This window comes from Varanus komodoensis, unplaced genomic scaffold, assembly GCF_004798865.1.
Source record: "Varanus komodoensis strain SLA01 unplaced genomic scaffold, ASM479886v1 scaffold44_3, whole genome shotgun sequence".
Classification (NCBI taxonomy): Eukaryota; Metazoa; Chordata; class Lepidosauria; order Squamata; family Varanidae; genus Varanus; species Varanus komodoensis.
Window position 1 is genome coordinate 2879158 of NW_025336010.1, and position 21726 is coordinate 2900883.

Consider the following 21726-nt stretch of genomic DNA (forward strand, 5'->3'; position numbering starts at 1 on the left):
AGAGAGAGAGAGAGAGAGAGAGAGAGAGAGAGAGAGAGAGAGAGAGATGCTGCCCATCTTTAAGGTGGAGTTTGCCATAAGCGGCATCTTTGGGAGCAAAGCAGCCAGTGGGAGGATTTTTTTGCTGGAAACCAACACAGGAGCAGGCACTGGACCTGCTTCTGCCAAAATGCAGCATCCCAAGGTGGTTACTCCAGACGCCTAATGTGAACTGAAAGGAGAGGTGGAGGTCAGGACTCTTAGCTGAGATGCCAAGGCCAGTGAGCTTTGTGATACGACAAGCGGCTGGTAAGAGCCAGACCGCCTCTGGCCTGGGGGAAAATGTTGTGGAACAGGGAGGGCCAGAAGGGGAAGAAGGAAACTTTTCCATCCTGTTGTTTGACAGTAGATCAAGAGAACAACGCCCAGCTTTCCCACCATCTGGCCCACCCGAAGCAGGACCTCCCTGAGGGTGATGTTAACTCCTTTTGGAGGAGTGGAGAGGAGAGGAGGAGGGCTTGGTTTGGAATCACCATCTTCACCAGAGTAGCGCTCTCGCTCTCTCTCTCTCTCTCTCTCTCTCTCTCATTGGATGGCCCTCTTAAACGTAATAAAAGACTGTAGCTGGAAGCCTCTCCTCTCATCCCCGGGGAAGGAGAGGACACTGGCTCTCGAGAGCAGGGAGGAAAGAATCAACTATCCTCAGCCTGTTAAGCATGACCAACCCACAGCCCACAACCCAGCAACAAGCCATGGCGTCATGCCTTGTTCATGGCACACAGCTCCCAGTGCAGTCACGTAGCTGGGCTTTGGCAGCACAGCACCCATGGCTTAACATCCACCATGGTTTCCGTGGTTCAGCCACAATCCCCACTCAGAGCGTGTCCAAGGGTTGCCCTGTCCTCTGAACCTAATCCAGGCATGGTGCTCGGCTACCACCCAGCTTGAAGGCATTCTGCTTTAGGCATTGCCTTAGCAGGCCAGCCTCGAATATTGGGGACCGCTGCTCAGCAGGGAGCGCCATCCATGCTCAGTTTTTCATGCACAGCCCATGGAAAATAAATAGGGGTTATGCCAGAACAATAGCAAAAGCAACCAGAAAGGCTGAGTCACTCACCTCCCCTTTTCACAGAACTCTGCTTAAAAAGCCTCCAGAGCTGACAAATTTTTCCTGGCATCAAAATGAAGTTGGGTGGAACGATGGACTTCTGTCTGTGATGAAGTGGCAAAGTCTGGACTAAATGGCAGAACCCCAGGAGGAAACCCCAAATCCCTCCAATCCTTTTGCACCAGCCTTTTAAGTCTGCTTCGTTACAAGCTCAGGGTACAGGGTTTGTCTGGTTGGTTTTTGCTTGCTTGCTTGCTTTTTTATCAGCCCTGTGTATTTTGTAAAAATAGCCTGTAGGATATTTTGCTTTGGAAAATACCCCCAAGAGAGCCCTCTGGGAAAGAACCTACAATATCATTTCTGGCTTCTAATAGTGCATTTATTGCCAACGATAAAGCTTAAAAACCCCCATTGCTTCAGAGGAAAACTTATTACTTGGTGAATATGTAGTAATCTCACTGGAGATTAACTTCCCTTGCAATTTAGCAATTGCCAGGAACTGTGAAACCACGTTATTTAGATCTTCACCTGCCTATTTCCAATTAACGAAATGAAAACTTCAGTGTGTGGGGAAAATGACCCCCTGGTTCAAAGAAGGTGCAGGATCCTCACGCAGCACTGCAGCAAACCCATGCGCAGGCCGGCAGCTCCCGTTTAAAGCCAGAGCCGGGCAGCCGGCAGTCCGGGGCCTCACCAAAGGCATAGTCTCTAACGGTGGTTCGCCCTAAATTTAATTGAGTCTGTGCTCAGATGGTCGGCCAGTATTTCCCTCCTGCAGAAGGATGCTTGCAATGTGCACAAAAAGCAAAAAGAAAACGTCTTGGTATTGGAAAGGCTTTATTCTGTCACTTTATGTGGGACATAAATCAGTAAAAATCGATAATGAAAACAAGCACGTTGTCAATGACCGCTCTTTTTAGGCGGCACTTCCTGGCATGGCTCTCTCTGAGCAACCGCGCTCGAGAAAGGGACGAGAAGCGTGAGTCTGGCCCAGTGGTTGGGAGCACAGCGTGGAACCCGGCCAGTCCGGGCTCGAGTCCCCTTCAGCCATGGAGCCCACTGGGTGACTTTGGGCCAGTCCCAGACTCTCAGCCCGGCCTACCTCGCAGGGTTGCTGTTGCAAGGATAAGATTGAGAGCAGCAGCAGCAGCAGGAGAACGGCATAAGTGGCCTTGCCTTCCCTCAAAGGAACAAAGGCAGGATATAAATAAATAAATGGGTGGATGACACAGAGCCCCTTGACTGGCAGAGTGAGGCATTTGCATTGATGCCTGAGGGGTGCGAAAGGAGCGGGTCGCATCATGGGGGTTCCAGCAGCAGAAATGGGGACTGCCACTTGCTACTGCTGCAAACCCCCTTTCTCCTTCTGCCAAGGTGCCACGCGCTGGGAGGGACCTTCAGCTCAACCGCCACATCAGTATGAAGCCCAGCAACAGTTCCAGAGCAGGCTCTGGTCTGTACATCCCTCCCAGTGCTCATACCCGTGACGAAGATGGAGATGAAAATGAAGGTGACATTATCCTTGCAGGATATCCTTCTCTATTCCACATCAGCTCACAACAACCTTACGAGGTAGGCTATGCTGAGAAATAGCAACTGCTCCAGGATCACCCAGTGAATTTCAAGACCACATAACACTCAGGACCCAAGTCTCCCCAGTCCAGTCCGGTTCCACATGGCCCACATCCGGCAGAGAATTGCCAAGGGTAAGAGGGACCACCAGCTCTGCTAAAGCCTTCCCCTCCTTCTCCACTTGCTTCCCCCAGGCTTCCCCAGCTGTTTGCCGCATGTTTCTTTCCCTTGACCTGTTCCCTGCTCACCAGGTACAAATCAATGCATCACTCACTGGTGCTAAAACTGATAGATATGGCCCATTAAATTAATCTGTTTCCACGCATTTGGAGCTCCTTGTGGCTTGTGGACTTGGCAAGAGATTTCTTGCCAGTGGAAAAGCCCCCGTGATGTATCTCTTTGGCACCAAGCCCAGTAAACTCAGCTGGGCTGGGGAAGGCAGGTAATATCGCCGGCACGCTTGACTGTTTTACGGCTTCCCTCCAAGCTCAACTCCTCCATAATCAGATTACAAAACCTTAGCACCAACTTCATGCAAACAAACAGATCATATGTAGGGAGATAAAAATAAAATATCATAAAAAATAAAAAGAAAGAAAGAAGCTAAATGGAGAACATATTCCACAAACGGAGGATTGTAAACCAACAAATATGCCTCTACAATAATATTTGCTGAGCTGCATAAGAGCCTGGGGAGAGAGAGAGAGCAGCCCCACGCAGCTGTTCCTTCCCCCTTCCCCCTCCTCCTCCTCTTCCTGCCCCTTGAACAGACAGAGGAGCAAGAAAAGCACAAGCGCCGAGAGCAGAAGTGAAGGCAGATGCCCCCGAATGCCAGAACCCAGAGGGGGGAATTGGGAACTGGAGTCTTCCAGTCAGGAGCCACCAAAGCCGATGCTGAATTGGGCCAAATCCACTCTGGAACTTGGCCTGGACAGGGGGGGGGGGGTCTGCCCTCCACGAGCTCTCACAGCCCTTTCCCACTCAAACTTATCTGGGGGTAGCAGCGTGGGCTGGCACCTCGGCCCAGCTACTGGCACTGGGAGCCAAGGGAAATCGAATTCAGGGGCTGCCTGGGAGGAACATCGGCAGCCCGGCTCCCCGTGGCTCCTAATCCCCAGGGCTGCCGGGGCAGCTTCTTGCAGAGGGAGAGAGGTCTGCGCATCACGCAGCTGCTGCCACTGCCATTGCCTTCAGCTGGCTTAAGGGTCGGGCTGGGGGGAGCCTCGCAGAGCCCCTCTCTCTGGCATCCACAGACTTCCTCTTACGCTTGGCCTGGTGCTGCAGAGTGAGCGGAATCCGGAGGAAGCCCTGCGGCAGCAGCCTTCCCCTGAGGCACACCTGCTCGCAGAGCCGCTGCAGGATGCAGGAGAGGTGCTGTGCGTGGTCGTGCCGGGGGCCTTTCCCAGGGACTGGCCCTCCCCCGGCCAGAGCCACCAGTGGCGGCACGGCTGGGCACAGAGGAGGGCACTGCGGATGGGTGCCCCAGGCAGCACGGACGGAGACGGGCCCTCTGGGGGGCCCTGCAAACGCTGCACATGCGCGCCAGGAATCCGGGGAGCCATGCCAGCCAAAGGGGGGCCAGCGTGGCCCCCACTCCTCCCCCTGCAGGGCTCGCCAGAGGTCTCCCTGGGCACATCCAGCACCCCCTCTGCTCTGACTTTGGTGACCTTTGCCTCCAAAGGGGGAGGAGGGGCCGACAGGGTTTCCGGAGCACCCGCGGGCATGGCTGAGCGGCCCCGCCCTGCAGAGCCACACCATCACTGCCCCTCGCCGGGGCACCGGCGGAGAAGGAGGCGGCAAGCGGGAGGGCCGGCCCTGTGGCTGGGGGGCAGGGAGCCAGGGGCCTCTGGGGCTGTGGCAGCCGTGGGAAAAGCCTCTGGGCTCAGCTCCGGAAGGCACTCGGGACTGTTCGTCGGCCTTCGACCATGTGCAAACGAGACCTGTTTTTCTGAGCCAGCTTGGAATGGAGCTGGAGGGGACGGGGAGCCGTGCGCACCAAGCGCCGAACCGCATTTTCTTCCTGAGGTCACCCTTTTGCCAAAACGGAGCGCACATTTTGATGTCGAACGTTCTGATGCTCCGGTGTCTGGGCATGCTCACACATTCGCTGACCATCTTCCGGAGGCTGGCTGCCTTATGCTCTCCCCTCTCGGACCGTGACCTGCAACAATGCCGTGTCGGCGAGGCTTGAGGGGGGCCGCTAGTGGGCACAGTGGCATGATGCCGAAGGGGGCTTCCTGCAGGAGAGCCGGAGAAGCAGGGAAGAAAAGGCCAGCTTCGTATGGGGAGGGACTCCTGAGGGCGAGAGCGGCATGCTGAAGGGCAGCTTCCTTCTGGGGGCCGAGGGCTCTTCTTCCCTGGGGACTTTCCAGGGAGGCTGGCCGGCAGCCGTCAAGGGAGCCCAGAGCAGATGCCCTGTGCCAGCAGAGGTGGGCGGGGGGCTCTTCCAGTTCCATGATGCTGGGGAATGCTTTTGCACGCATCCTTGGTGCCCTGCAGCCAGGCAAGAGGCCCTGCTTTATGCCATGGGCTGTGAGTGGGGTGTGCATGGTGGGAGTTGTACTCCATGGAATCGTTCCATGCGAGGAGCATGTCAAGCCCAGCAAAGGCAGCTGGGAAGCTGGTGCTCGCCTTCTCCCATGGCGCAGCGCAGTTTCTTTACCCCCGGAGGGGCCTTGCTTGGCACACCCCCGCCCGCCCAGCCCCCGCCCTGCGGAGCCGCCTCCCGCTATGGGAACGCCTGCTCCTGCCGCCAGCCGGAGGCGCGGCCGCTTGCCAGGCACCTCTGCGGCCGCTTGCGAGCGCAGCGCTCCGCGGCATTTTTACCGGATCCCTCTGTTTTGTCGCTGATGCACTGTTTTCCTGATGGGTTTTGTCACATGATTTTGTCTTGGAAACTGCTTTGGGAGTTTGGTTTAAATGAAAAGTGGCATACAAATCCTCTGAAATAAACGGCTAATAAAGCCACACCAAACCAGAAGCCCTGAGTAAGCAAAGGAGGAAAACGGAAGGGAGTGGGAGGGGAGGGAGGGGAGTGGACAGCATTTTGCCATGGTCGTTGTCGCTGTTGCTGTTACGTTGCATTTAGATCTTGAGAGGAAAGGGCAGGGCAGGCGGGGCGAGGCGAGGCGAGGCGAGGCGAGGCTGGGCGACTGGCTGACTTTGCACTGCCCAAACCTGGGGTGCGGGGAGGCACAGATGCAGCTGCGGAGGGGCCTGCTGTTGGGACGGAGAGCGGCAGCTGCTCCGGGTGTGCGTTCCCAGGGCACACTGACCTGGACATGGTGGAGGAGGAGGAGTGGGGCGGCCTCGGAGTGGGGGCCCGCTCCAGGGGCTGAGGAGGGAGGCGGAGGCACTGATCTCCAGGCCAGGTTGCCACAGCAGACAACAACTTCTGGAAATGACTGGGGGTGCTTGGATCAGGAGAGTTTCTCAGGGACAGTTGAAGCAGATATGGCTCTGGACCCCATGACACGACAGAGGAGGGCCACCCAAGTAGAGGATTGGCATGGGCGAGGGGCATGCTCGTTTCCAGATGGCCCTTCCTCAGAGGATCCGGCCCAAGCACACTCAACAGGAAAGCTCCTAGAAGTGGATTCTAGACTGGATTCAGTGAACCGCTCTGTGCATGCTCAGCAATTTCTACTGGGTGTTTGTACTTCTGGAAGACACTTTTGTCAGTGCAGAACGTTTTGTGAGAAGACCAGTCTGTGCTTTGAATGTGCAAAGGGAGGAACCGGAACTCACGACACACCTGGCCACCTTGGACAGGTGTGGTCCTGCTCACCCGAGGGTGGCCGAGCTGCCCGGGCAAGGCAAGCTGGAAGAACCATCCCCGCCGCCACCCCCTGCATGGGGTGTGGACACCCCTGGCTGCGGACCACTTGCATCTGGACCAGATATGGATCAGTTCTTGCCATATGCAAATACATTTTGCTTGACGCATTTAATTTCACTATCATGTGGAACAATCTTGTAAAGCAGGCCAATATGGTCACTCTCTGGCAGAGGGAATGGGGAGGGGGGGGGCTGACCGGAGTTCTCAAGGCCCAGAAGTGTTTGATCCCTAAGCCATTGGCTCCGGGTGCAGGGAGCGTGTGGTCAGTGCCAGAGGAAGCTCTGCAAAGCCCTCATGCAGAACGGCTGCAACCAAGTTCTAATTCCTGCTCCTGAAATTCCCGGTGATCCATATGCAGACACTGTGGCAGAAAGGCTCAACTTTCCAAGGCAAACAACAAACATTCGTCTGCGGTTTAATTATTCCCAGATCAACAAGCCATTGTGCACAACACAAGCCTCTCTGGGTAATAAAGGTGCCAGGCTGGGGTGGGGAGAACATACCCAGGGGGCCTGATTAAGGGAGGGCTCCTCTGTGCTCTGCTGGCAGGTCAAGGACTGCACATCCCACGGAAAAATCGATGGGAAGCCTGAGCTCGCCTCGGCTGCGCTGCCCCGTCCTGCCAGGCTGATCAATGAGCAAGTGGGGCGAGTTGTCTGCCTGCTCCCGGTGCCTGCAGCATCATCCAGGCGGCGGAGCTGAGTTCGGCCAAGCGGCCCGCAGCAGCCGGGCAGCCGGAGCCACAGAACGGCCGTGCGGGTCACCAGCCAGCGGGCGAGTTGGAGGCTGCATCTCACTGCTGGGGCATCGAGATGGGGGCAAGATGGGAACGGGAGGGGGATGAAAATGTGGTAAACAGATGTAGGTCGAGCCACTGTTCTCTCATGGGCTTCCTCGGGCACGAGTGGCGAGATGCAGGGATGTTGAACGGGGGCAAGGGCACAGCCGGAGCAGCCGGGAGCAGAGCGGCTTTCCTCCTCTGCAGGAAGCCCCTGACGGAACCAGCTTGGTATCCTAGTCTGGCCCGCCAGCTCCCCCCCTGACCCCCACTGCTAGCTGCCCTCGCCCGTCACATGGACCACGAGACATTCCCTCTGGGAACTCTTTGCACTCAGGGAAAAGGCATGGGGCTCGCACTCTGGTACCCAAAGCAGGAGAACGCGCGGCCGGCCTGCTGCGCGCAGAGGCAAGAGCATGTGGGGGCCACACTTGGCACGGCTCCCCGCCCCGCTCTCGGCTGCCGCGTCACCTGCTCATGAATGAGCCGCACACCTCACGCCATCCGCCTGTGCATGCCCCCAGAGGCCCTTCGCACGTGCTGCGCATTCCACCCAAGGGCAGCTGGGTCCAAGCGAGGCCGAGCTCGCTGGCATGCCCTTGGCGCACTTTCTTCTGCCCCCCTGTGGTCCTGGCCAGATGCATTTTCGAGTGGCATGAGGGAGAGAAAGAGAGAGAGCCACAGAAGGCAGAGCTGGAAATGACCTTGGAGGCCACCTGTGCTGGCTCAGTGAAGGAACCATAATTAGGGCTGTCAAAGAGAGCCACCATGGATTCAGATTTCTATTCTGCCAGTGAATTAGCGCAAGCTGAATGAAATCCTGCTACAAAAACATCTGATTCCACCAACGAGCAGATGACAGACCAAAAGGCACTTGCCAGTCCAAGAATCAGAGATGGAACAGCCTTAACGAGATCAAGACACCCCTCGCCACAACACGCACACCTTTGACAGGTGGCTGGCTGGCCTTTGCTAATGTTTCTCTGGTGGAGGAGATTCCATCACCTCCTGAGGGACTGAGGACATGATCCAAAGTATGTTTGGACAAGAGAAAGTCCTACAATTCCCAGTGTGGTCCAGCCAACGTATTTGGCTGGTAAATTCTGGGAATAGTAGACCCTTTTCCTGCATAAACATGCACAGTTTCCATGCAATAGCTATACGTGTCAGTAGACACGGGCTTGAACTTGTCTAGATGAATGAACGCTCTTCATGTCTATCCAGAAATCAGCCCCGGTGCTATGCGTGTTATTTATTCATTTATTTACAAAACATGCTGTTCCAAGTTTAAAAACATTTAAAATTGCCTTTTATCTCAAAGGCGATCTCTCTGAGAAAAGACCAGTTCTCGCTGCACTGTTTGGAAGGTGGAGAAATCTCAGCTACTCTTTTTGCTCAGTGATTTGGAATAAGACTGTGAGTTTCCTGCCAGGGATGGACTGAGAAAGGGCGGGCCCACACGCTGGAAAGGGAGCGTCCTCAAGCTGCACCTGGTTCCCAGGTGAGGCGCCCCCATCCCGGCTCCAGTCAGCCCCTTATGCTTCGGCCTTCTCACTCTTCACTGAGCTGCTTTGCTGGCTTGCTTTTCTGATCTTAAATTTGTCTGGTTCCAAACGTTAAGGGTTTTTTGTTGTAAGTGCATGAAAATCTGCAAGTGTTTATAATGTGCATTATATGGTATGCAATTTGCAGAAATTGTGCAACTGATTTTCCTATCAGGATGCATGTTAATGCTATTTTCAGTAAGAGAGAGAGAGAGAGAGAGAGAGAGAGAGAGAGAGAGAGAGAGAGAGAAAGAGAGAGAGAGGCACTCCTGCAAACCTGGCCGCATGGAGTCATTCCATCTCATCCTGGATGCCAATGGAAATGAAGCTAAAGTGAGACCGCTAAGAAGCAGCAAGGGGCGTTTGGGACCCCCCCCCCCCCCCCCCCCCCCCACAGCACGTTTGCTTGCGGGGAAGCGGAAACTAGCAGAAGGGCGAAAGGCACCCGCAGAAGCCCTGAGTGTCTCGTGCGATGCTCTTCTAGCACGGACACACCTGAGCGGGAGGGAAGTTGCCTGGCGGGGGGAAGGAGGGCTACGTTGCTCCCCCCAAAGGTGCCCCCTGTGAGGAGGCCATCGGCTCCCAGCACTGCCACAGGTCCGTATGCCTCTGGCTTCAGTGGAACCATCTGGCCAGCACGCCTGAACCGGAGCTCACCCAGAGCCCCACTGAAGCCCTCCCTCCCCAGCCGTTCCTGTGCGGCAAGTTGACCTACCGGGACTTCTCCCATGTAACGCCCAGGCCGCGCCTCCTGGGATGGGAGGCCTTGCTACGTTTTCTCCCTCTCCAGCAGCATTTTTCTGAAGCTGCAGAGGCAGCTGGCAGGACTCTTTCTGTGCCTCCCACCCGCCCTTCAGACGTCAGAGTGCTGCCCCCTCTCAGAAGGGGCTTGGGCCACCCGATACCCCGGGCTTTTCCCCAGGACCACAGGACCCCTCTCATGTTCTTTGAGCATGCATGCACGCACAGGCACATGCCAAAGTCCACATCTCTCTAACGGAGACCCCCCACACCTGCCAAAAGCGAGAAGACACACGGAGCACTGCGCTTGCTCACCATCCGTGGAAGTCGTGCCCGTTGGAAATGAGAAATGACGAGGCAGTGCAGGAATAGAGTGCGTGGGGGGGGGGGGGGGGGGGGGGGGGGGGGGCGGGGGAGGCTGGCTGGAGCCCTGACCAGGCACAAGGCAACCAGAAGGTGCCGGTGCCCGGGAGAGGTTGTGCCTGGCCCCACCGCCTTCGCTTCCTTTTCAGAAATTCAGTGAGGAAACGCCAGATCCACCTCAACTTGTAAATGCAGAGGGAAATTCAGGGGTGCCATCATAAAATCCTTCTCAGGAAACAATGAATCGCGGGGGATCAAATGGCAGCTCCATTTGATCCCCGCACTCGAGCATTTACTATTTCGAAAGGGGATCAGGTTTCCCTCTTAGAGTCTCCCGTACAGCAAAGGCAATCTGCTTCCAAACAAGACCAGCGAGGCCTTCTGATCCTTGAAGCCAAGCCAGCCGGTGCCGCGCCCCTCTCAATTACCTGCATTTCTGAGTGAAGTTGAGCCACCCCCCTTCTGCTTGCCGTGATTCCCGCATGGGCACTGCTAACAATTCAGAGGGCCTTGTTCTCTTTCGACACACACAAACACACTCACACACACTTCTCCCAGCTCCTTTTCATGGGAAAAAATAACCCCTTTCAGGCTCCATCAAAGCAAAATGAATTCCCAGGGTTTCTTTTTAAGAAAACAAATGGCAGCAAATAGAATCAGGCTTTTGTACGGACCGTGTGTGGGGAGCGGCAGGGAAATGTCACCAAGGGCTCTCTCTAATCAGGGTGTTTGCAACCCCCTGCAGCTGGATTAGGGGCATCCTGCACAGCGGCCTGGAAAACAACTAGCTGCTACAGTTTGCTGTCTAATTGTGGGGCTTGAGGAGCGGGAGGGAAGGACCCCCCTGCTACTGAGGCAGTAGCGACTCCTCCCCAACCTGTTCTCCGGAACCCCCAGGAAGCCTCTTGACCTTGAGCAGCAACGGGCTGCTTTTTCCCCCAGACTCCCCCTGCCCCCACAGCCGTCCAGACGCACCATCCACCATGCTGCAATGGAGCCCCCCAGGATCCCTCCCTCTTCAGCTGGCAGACCCCCTCTCGTGCTGGGCCCTGCCTTGGAAGTGAGCTGAGCCCCAGGCAAGTCCATGAACACTCACAGAGGTCTGGCTGCGCAACCCGCAACCCTCTGCCACAGTGGGAGCAGCGAGGCTGCGAGGCTTGTGCAGGGAAGGGGGAGCCGCCTTGCAGTGGTCAAGCAGGGCCTGACTCCCGGGGAGGGCTGTGCGGACACTCAGTGTGCTTGCGAGGAAAGCAGGGCCCTTGGGAGCCTGGGGAGCAAAGCCCAGGCGACCCGATGGATCCCCACCCCAGGCAGATCCCTCACACACCCCCAGGTTATGCAGAGGTGCAGGGGCTCAGGCTCAAGCCATGCTGGGAGGATACACGTGCTAAGGCCTGATGGCTGGCCTCCACTTACTTGTGAGTTCCAGAAGTGTTCTTATGTGAGATCCGGCTCCTCAAAGGGATGCCTTCCCCGGGGTGAGTCTGCCCAGGTACACAGGGCTGCCTGTAGCTGCCGCATCGGAAGTCGGCATGAGTCTCTCCAGCAGCCAAGGCCCTCCAGGGCTTGGGGCCGAATGCGTTCTTGGCCCTACCTGGAGATGCCAGGAATGGTCCCAGGGACCTTTGGGACGTGAGGCACCCGGCCGTGGCCCCTCCCCTGCTCAGGCCTCCTGGAGGGCTCTCCTCTGTCGGGGTCACATTCAGGGGGAGGCGGAGGAAGGGCATTCTCGGAGGCCCCAGCCAGGCTCCGGAAGCCTTGCTGAGGGAGGCCTTCCCTGGCCCCTTGTTCAAGCAATGGCACCGCGGAGCAAAGGGCATCTCTTGCTGGAGCGGGGGAGCAGCCTGGCCGTGCTCGGCTGTTCCTGCACTTCCATTGCTCCTGCGAAGCTTCTCAGCAGGCTGCCCTGCTCCAGCGCAGCAGCTACATCGGCTTTACAGTGTCTTGTTGCAGTAATCATGCTTATCGGTGCACTGACTGGGGCATTTTAATTATGCATGTCGCTGTCGCGAGCCACTTGGGGCGTGTGGTATGGCAAGGCGGGGTATAAATGCAGACGTGCACAGCCTGCGGCCACCGGAGCCTGCGCTGGAAGGTGGGCAGCCTCTCGCAGGACCCGGCTGGGTTTCTGGTGGGTTGCCTGCTGCCTGCACCCGCTGCTTGGCTCCGGAGCAGCGGGGGAGAGGCTGCTGCCGGCACGTGCGGATGGGGCACGAAAGACAGAAGAGAGGCTCCAGCGAGACGCACGGGAGAGCGGCTCTCGCAGCCACCCCCGCTGTGCTACAAGGAGTGTCGCCAGCGTTGTCCTTTTGTCTGTGAAATGGGTACGTTGCGGTCATGGTGACAGTGAATCCTGATTATGCTCCTGAGCTCAGGGCCATGCATAGGAAACAGCCAGGTCGGATCAGACCAAAGGAACCACCTGTTCATAGCAGGGGAAGCCGGTAACCCCCATTCCAGTCAGACTTCTTATCCATTTCAGCTTTTACTCCAAGCTTTACCGGACTTGGAGAACAGGCGCTTGAGTTTGCTTTTCCCCTCCTCCCTCCTCATCCTTTTTTACTTTGGGTCAAACCTTTTACACTGCAAGCCTCTTTTTTAAAAAATTGAACACAGGTATACTGCTCTGGGAACCCCCTCAAAGCTTCTGGCTTAGAGAATGCAATCAGGAAGATGGCGGTGGGGCGGCTGGGAGCTTGGGACCTGGGCAAGTCATGGGCCAACAGTACGGCTGAGTCAGAAACTCTCAACACAACCTACCTCACAGGGCTGTTGCTGTGGAGATAAGATTGGCAGGATAATTATATAAACTGTTCTGAGTTCTTTCAAAGAAAAAAAGGCGGGATACAAATAGGAATTGTGTTGTAAGCCGCCCCGAGGCTTCGGCAAGGGGCGGCATAGAAATGTTATAATAATAATAATGATAATGATAATGATAATGATAATAGGACAGGTTGCTAGTCCGTTAGTGCAGGTCGTTCAGGACCCTGGACAGCTCACTGGGAGAAGCCCTTTTCTCGCCTGCCGCGTTACGGCCCCGTTGCGACAGCTCGAGCGCGGCGGGTGTCCCTTCTCCCTGCTTCGTCGCTGCGGTGCCCCCGGGAGTCGCGGCACGGCCAGCTGGGGACCAGCGCCCGGCTCTCACCGCCAGGCCGCCCTGCAGGGGGCAGCGCCCGCTCCCCGTCCCCGTCCCCGTCCGCGCCCGCGCCGCCAGCCCAGCCCCGGGGGGCGCGACGGCCTCGGCTGCGCGGGCGGCCACTGCTCCGCCGCCACGCCCGCCCGCCTCCCGGCGAGCCTCCGGCCTGCGCGCGAAGCCTCGGGCGCGCGGAGCGGGAGCGCGGCGGCGAGCGCTGCCCGCACGCGTCCGGAGCTGCGCCGGCGGGGCGGCTGCTCCCGCGGGGCGGCTGCTTTCCGCCGCCCCGCCGGCCCCCCGACGGCCCGGGGCACGTGAGGCCCAGCGCTCCCGGGCCACCTTCGGCTCCTGCACGGATAAAATGGCCGGTGACGCGAAGGCTCTTGCCTCGTCGGCCAGTAAATCAAGCCTGAAGCCTGGAAAGACTGGATCATCTCGTCACCCTCCCTCCATCCCATCTTCCTGTCACCTGAACTTGCTTCCCTCAAAAGGAGTCTGGAGGAATTTATGATAAACATAACCTTGGCTCCCTTCACCACGTATTTCTTTTCTTCCTGGATATTTATCACAGGTGCCTCTCACCTCCATTAAGGCAGGGAGATGAACAGAGCAGATTTATTCATGCAAAAGGGCATTGCAAGGTGCTTATAAAACTTTGTCTGGTGGCTTTTGCTCTACCAGCACTCTGCTCTTTAATAGGCTCTTGTCAAGCAGCCCAGCCCAGTGCAAAATGACTCACACAGCGACATGGGAAGGGGAGAGAAGGTGTGGAGCAACAGCCTCCCCTCCCCTCCCCTCCCCTCCCCGCCTCTGTGTGTTCACCAAAACTGTAAGTCAGTTCACCAAGTAAGATTCACTAAATTCCAAGTAAGCATTCCTCAGAAACGACTAAACAACAACACCCTATAAAGGGAGGTCTAAGAAGTCAAAAGTACCACCGATGGATCTAACCAAAGGTCTGTCTCACAGGTAGGCAGCGAGTTGCTGGGTGGCAGCTCCTGTCAGCCCTAAAGAGCATGGCCAGTTGTGTGGGGTGTTGCGTTCAAAGGGCCACCAGCCCTGCTCCTGATCTAGCCAGTCCAGGGGTCCCTCTCCTGCAGAGTCTAGCTGGACATTTTTGGGAAGGCCAAAAGCAGACCCCCAAAGGCTTTCCCCCAGATTTGCTTTCCAGCACTCAGTGTCCTTGCCTGCTCACCTTAATGGGAACTTGCATGCGTGTTGGGGCCAGGCTTCAGGACGGGGCTTGAAGAAATCACATCCACATAACCACATTGTAGGATGTCTGATCACACTTAGTCCAGCAGGTTCTAAAAAGAACATAAAGCGTGATTTGCATGCACAGAGGGAGAGGCCATGTCTCTGACTCACATTCAGCACAGACTGCGGGCGCATGGCCACTTTGCAAAACAGCTGTTCCAGCACAAAGGCAGGGGCCGTGGGGACAAGCAGCAGAGAAACGGGGGACCCTGCAACAGGCACAGATGAGCTGAACCTTCCAAGAGCAGCCCGTGGAGTCGATTCAACAGCTGGCCTGACTGTTCCAAAGTATCGCAGACTGCATGGATTTGCAAACCCCAGCTTAAAAAAGATTAATAATTTTACACAAATTTAGTCATAGAATTTTTTTCATGGATTTGGATATAGAGTTAAGGATTGTCAATACCGACCGGCAGTAGGCACTCATGAGAATTTCATTTCTGTATGCAAATCATGCAAACATGTGTTAGTAACCCCACATCTGAACACAAACAGGAGCACAATTCCCAGGATTTTCTTGAAAGTTTCTGAATCTCTGTTTACATTGAAAGTGCACACATGCACTTTCCCCCTGGATCCACATTTCCGCAATTTAGACTCTGGGGGGATGCACACCGCTGATCAGGAAATTGCACATTTGAAAATTGCACATATTTTTCCAATGCTTAAAAATGCATCTTTTCTTAACAAAACAGGAGGGAATGCCAATATGCAGGAATGCAGACCAGGCAAAACAAGCTTTGCAGAGGAATTTGGAGAACCTCGATGAGCTTAAGCGTTGCGTGTTTGCCTGCCCTTGTTCTGTAGCGGATTCCCAGGGATTCAGGTAGGGGGCTTCCCCAGCCCTACCTGGAGATGTGCACGGTGGACCTGGAGACCTTCTGCTTGCAGTCCACCTGCCTGACCACCGAAGTCCCAGGGGTGCCGTCATGGTCCTCCCACAGAATCCTTCCTTTCCTCTACCATCTCTTGGTTGCTGGAGTGTTTCAGCTGCACTCTGCCCGCGGTGACAGCATCTCCAAGGACCTGCCCACATGGCGCAGCTTTTGAGCTCCTCAACAGGCAGGTCACCAGTACCTGGGGCTGCGTCCTAAAATCAGGGAATTGTCCAGTCAAGGTGTTTTTATGGAACTGACCATAGAAGTGAGCAGAATTTGCAGTCAGAAATCTACACGTTTCTGAGTTTGTGATGCCTGATGCAAATCCAAACAAAAATAACCTGGACGACATGCATGCATCAGAAGCCTGTGCAAGAATGCGGCGTGCATTTCGAAAATATAAACTTCAGTCAATGTGCACAAATGTGCAGAATGTGTATGGCTGAAAAATGTATACACAGGGAAAGGATTTAATGAAAAATGCAAAGCTTCTTGGATGCAATTTAATTAATATTCAAGAAAACAGAATTTGCAAAAATATTATTAGTAAGCTTCATCTCAATATTAAAGCTATGATGTTATTCATAATTAGCTTGAGAAGACTGGAAAATTAGTTGTTTTTTCAGAACTATAAACTAGAACAATTTGTTTATGAGTCTTAATTAAGAGCCAATTGACTTAATGGTGGGCAGAAGAGATTTTTTTTTTTTCTTTTTCATGAATGGTTTAAGTTGTGTAATGTCCCTTGGTTTTTAAATTATTTTTTCTTCTCTGTGTCTTCTTTTTTATGGAAATAAAAATGTATGCACAAACATGTGTACATTTGAAATATGTGCACAAAAATAGGTACAGATTTCTTTGCTAGGAAGACAAAGTTGGAAGGAGCCAGGATACCAGAAGCCTGATGGCGCAGAAGCAGAACCTATGATGGGATGAAGCTTGGCAGACTTCCCCCACTGCCACCCTCAGAGACGTGCGCAGGGTTGCGCCTTGGCTTGCAGATGCTGGGGACACGATCCTATGGCTGTCCAGATGGAGCGGCTGCCCAGCGGGGGCCACCTGTGCCGGCCCCCGGTCCCCTCCAGCTCAACCTTGGTTGGCATCGCTGAGTGCAGGAGAAACGCCGATGCCATCAAGGAGGCAGGGAGGGGGGAGGTGCTCCGAGAGGGGCTGGCCACATGCAGAAGGCACGCTGCGCCAGGTACACCTCTCGGCCGGGCCCTCGGAGGCCGGGCCCTTTCTCTTGCAGGCCACTTGGGCTGCCCTGCTGGATCAGGGTGCAAACCGCACGGGGCTGTGTGGCTGTGTTTCTTTGGTTAACTGGTATTGATGGGTAGGTGGGCTTTGTGTGCGGGTGTGTGTATGTGTGTGAAATTATAGCCGTGTCCTATTATTGTTGATATTATGTATTGTGTTATGGATTGCTATTATGTACTGCTGACATTCTGATATTATGTATTATATTATTTGATTTTGCATTGTTTACGGTTAAATATTTTACTGCTTGAGTGTATTGCTTGAATGTATTATTGTGTTTGTATGGAATATGTATTCTCTTGTTCTATTGTAAGCTGCCCAGAGATCCCTATGGGCTATGGGGAGCCATGCAAATGTCGTAATCACAATCTTAATCAATTGTACTCGGACTCGCAGGCAGTGGTGGGATTCCTGGGAGTCCCAGCGCCAGCTTCAGAGGCTCCCTGGGCTCATTGCAGGGCCCCGTGTTGGGGCCAGCCCCTCCACCCTCACAGCTGGCATGGGCGGAGCCACAGCTGGCTGGAGCACTGCCTGGCAAGGGCGACCGCGGTGCGGAGCTGCTGTGGGCCTTCCGGGGGAGAGCATGGCCAGGCCAGGCTGGCTCCGCCAGCAGACGCCGCCTCTTGTGCGGGGCCAGAGGCACAAAGGCGGCCTTTGCCTCCACACGCCTCCGGGCCTCCTGAGGATCTGTGCTCCTCCGAGTGCCGAGGCTGCGGGAGGCCTCACTGGAGCGCGCTGGGAATGCATGCGCACTGTGCCATGGCTTTTCCGCTTCTCACCTGCTTTCTGCTGAGCTGAGGCCTGATCCTTTGCTCTGCTGCATATGCTATGGATGAATGTATCTGTCAGTTCGGGTTTCTCTCCATTTCTATTTCTTTTCCGATCTTAAATTCCATTCATCCCACAGATCGATCTCTTTCTTCCTTTCTTCCCAAGTCTGCATTTGCCATGTCATGGACAGCATGGAAATATGAAGTGTCACCTGAGGATTTGTTTCTTGTTCGCATCCTTTCTTCTCCTTATTTTACGTACATGCTGTGTGCGTCTTCCTTGCAGATGTGCATTTCCGATGCAATCCTGCACACCGCACACATTTTGCAAGCAATTTTGCTAAGTGAATGCCTTAACAGGTTTTCCAGTTTCTGCTTTTTACATTATTTTTAACACCGTCACAAAATTTGGAGCAGTTTGCATTGGAAGGGGTGACTGAGGTTGTGCTTCAGGCATTGTTGCCAGAACGTAAAGAGAGAGGATCCCCGTGGCTGGCTGTCAAGAGTGCTGGACGAGGGCCAGGGCGCGCCTCGCAGAGCAAGCCCGGAGGCCACGTGGCTCCCGGCCAAGTCCCACTTTGGTTTGCCCACCACCCGCTTTCCTTTGTAGACGCTAACCTGGCGCAGGTGCCATGCTGCAGCACGAGATGGATTGGAGGCATAATCACCCCCGCTCCTTCAGTGGAGACTGCTTAAACTCCATTTTATCACCGTGCTTCAATGTCATATTATAGAGAATTCGTTTTTAATGGCTTCTAAATTATCCCCTTCTAGGTTTGGAAACAGAAGTAATAATGACTCCTTTTTGTTCCAAGGGGGCTTCTGGCTGCATTAGTTTTGCCCATGAAGTTGCTGTGGCTGGCAAGGGACCTTCGTGATGAACTGAGGCTGAGCGAGGGCCAGGCTGCTCCACGCAGGATCTGGACAAACGCAGGGCAGAAAGGGGAGGCAACTCCAGCAGTCCTGGGAAGCTGCAGAAGAGAGACAGGCTCCAACCGGGCCCGGGAAAGGAGAAGAGGTGAACTGCTGGAGCTCCAGTGGGTCTGGGGAGAGGAGCTCCCCGCGGGGAATGTCTCCGTACGCAGCGATCTCCATAAGCGGGGCCATCAACGGCAAGCCTTCAGGGCTGCTTTAGGGCCTCTATTTTCCCACTATTTTAATTGTTAATTGTCTTAATTTGTGGTTTTATATTGTTTATTGGTTGCTGTGCTACTTTTATCTCTTTATCTTATTTAATTGATGTTGTTGTAAGCCGACCCGGGACGTCAGTGATGGGACAGTATATACACGTTTTAAATAAATAAATAAATAAATAAATAAATAAATAAATAAATAAATAAATAAATAAATAAATATGCAGTCACGTTTTAAATAAATAAATAAATAAATAAATAAATAAATAAATAAATAAATATGCAGTGACTGTTCCAGACAGTGAGAAACTGCGGCCTGCGGCTCTCCCAGGAGGTGGGCGCCCTCTCTGCAGAACTGCTGCAGCCACACGCTGTGCCGCTTGACCTGACCTGCATTCAGCCAGGAAATCTGCCAGGTGGGGCTGGCACGGTGGCCTTTCAGCACAGCCGCCAGCTCAGCTTAGGATGAGGGCAAAGGAGCCCAGGGAGGATGCTCCACGTCCCTGGGATTGTCTCCTTCCATTGCCAACCCAGGAGAGCCGAGATGGCGGAGAAGCGCTGCACAGATGGAGTGTCGCCGGCGTCCTCTGGGCTCAGGGAAAGCAGCACTGGCTTTGCCTGGCCGGGAGGCTTTTTCCTCACCGGTCAATCGCCCAGCGATGCACAAGCGCGATGCGGGCTGGAGCCCTCCCACTTGCACTCACGGCCAGGCTGGAGCTGGGGGCGCATGGTCCGCCGCAAGGTCGAGCGCGGTTCACGCCAGGCAGGCGGTCCACAGCAGTGGTCGGCAGTCCTGGCGCACCAGCTCTGGAGACGTGTGCCCTGAGCATGCAACACCAGGGCAGGGACAACTAGAAATGTGTGTGTGTGCGTGTGCAGGGCAAGGGGGAGCTGTGCAAGAAAATATGAAGCAAGGGAACCCATGTGGCACATGGGGAGAGGGCGGGAGTTGGACTGGGGCGGTAAGGGGTGGTGCAGCAAGTCCATTCCATGCTAGCACTTGGAGGAGGAACAGCAGAGGACTCCGGTGGAAGAAAGCGTGGTTTTGCATGCTGGATATTACGCCATGCCCACCTTGGGGGCCCGCCATGGCTTCTCCTCAGTCCGGTGGAAGGCTCAAAGGGGACCGGAGATGCAGGGCTCCTTTCAGGACCGGCCGCTGCGCAGCTCCCCGGATGGAAGGCTGATTAACAGCCTCTCTGGGTCTGAAGCAGAAAGCCAAGGAAGCTGCACTCATCCACAAGTAAAACACACACACACACACACACACACACACACACAATCCATGATGCTATCGCAAGCACTTTTAGTATGGACAAAGTTGTGGGCAAATGTTTGTTATCTCCTGCTCATTCCAGCTGGGAAACTGTCATTTAAAGTGCGTGAGTGGGAGAGAGAAGAGGAGAAAGAGGGGAAGGCTGGCTTGGGATCCGCTTGCTCTGTCCCAGCCATGGATGAGAAGGCCGAGGCTTAGAGGAGTTCAGCTGGGCCGCCCCTTCCAGATGCGTCAAGCTGCAGCAGCCCCCACGCCCCGCCAGCACGGCCTCCGAGAATTGTCCTCCAACGGGCCCGGAGGGCGCCAGACCAAGGGAGGCTGGACACTGGGGCAAAACAAAGCGGGGGGAGCAGATGCCTGGGGGAAAGGAGTCGGGAAAGGCGGCTGAGGAGCCCTGGGTCTGTGGGGCCTTCCCTGTGCGGTGAGCTGAGCTCTCCCTCCCGGCAGTGACAGACTCGCCACGCTTCTTGCCAACATCTTCATTTTACTTCTAAGTCTCTGAGCGTGCACAAAGTGAAACCCCCTCTGTCCCCTTCGCCAGCGCTTTGCTCATGAGTCCTTCTGGGCCTGTCTCTGGCGGGAGGAGCACTGTGCACCTGCGTGCGCCTGCATCCTCCTAGCCGAGATCCCAGCCGGGCCGCCCTGCGACTGCGACAACGAACTGTCGGGTGCGCCTCCTCCGGAGGCTGAGTCCCCCGTCCGATAGACTCCCCATCTCTAAACCCCCTTCTTGCTCCCACGGGCGGGTCAGCTGGGCCCTCATCTGCCCTTCCCAAGTGGGCACAGGCGAGCACACAGAACCTTGGACTGCAGAATGGTGCCCGTTTCAATGGTCATCTCGTTATCAGCGCCTGAGCTGTCAGTCCGGCCGGGATCGGCCAGTTCCCCTTCATACGGCTCCTTCTCCAAATCTGAGGTGTCGATCCAGCAAAACTGGTCAGCTTCCCATGCGCGCCCAGGAATCTTGACAGAGCGCGTGCACACGCCGCCCTGCAGCTCTTCCCGAGAACCCATGACTGCCCAAAGTCACCCGAGGCGTCCTTGGCACGAGCGGACCGGCCCCGTGTCTCCCAGGTCCCACTCCAGCACCACCCACCCAGCTTTCACAGCGGATGGAAGTGCAAAAGAAATTGCGGGGGGGACAAGCAGAACGTTCCTTTCGGACTGGCGGGTGTGTCCTTCCAGATGGGTGGATGGGCCAGGGCCACACACATCCCCGTGTCTCCCAGCCTTTCCCTCTGCCTTCCCACCTGGGGGCTTGGAGCTGGGAGCCCCGGATGATGCTGGGGCTTGGATCGGAGGAAGCCCTGCCACTGGGCAAGCGTCTTTTCCCTGTGTGCCACAACTGCGCCTGAAGCAGCGCCGGCCTGGTCCTGGGCAAGGAGCTGCTGTGCTGCCCTGCGAGCAGGCAGGTTCCGGGGAGCCACCAAAGCCCGGCCTGTGCAGACGGCCGCACTCCCTGGGCTGCGCCCAAGCTGCCTCAGGCAGCAGTGTTGGGGGACCGCCTGAGTCCATGCAGCCACCTGGGCTTCCTGAGGCACACTTTGGTACCCACTGCTAAAACGGCACACTTCCCCACACTAAGCAAAGGCTAAGGAGATTTTAAATTGGGCACTTAAAAAACTATTCCATGCTTTCCAAATGTGACCACGAGCCTGGGAGAGCATGAGCCTTTTCCAAAGCAGTGTTCCTGACTGCATCGAAGGTGGGATGGCACAAGGAGCAAATTCTGGAAAGGGGATGAAATTCTCACGCAACCCAAGTTTCCTCCCCTGCACTTCTCAAGACCTGCCGATGTGGAGGGAAACACGCAGGCTCAGCTCGGGGGTCTCTCTTTTCAGGAGCTCTCCCTGAGAGCACCAGAACATTGCCTGCATCTTCAGCTCATATTTTCCTTCTGTTCCTCATCTCATAGTCATTAACTCTTATAATTGGGAGGAAATATTTAAATGAGGCCAAATGAAAAAGATGAAGTGAGGATTTAAGAGCCGAACAGGAACATTCCACCGGGAGGCCATAAAGTGACTTATTGCCAGACCTGACCAAAGTTGACATTCAAAGACCTCTGGGAATCCGTAAAACATCCCCCACTCAAGCTG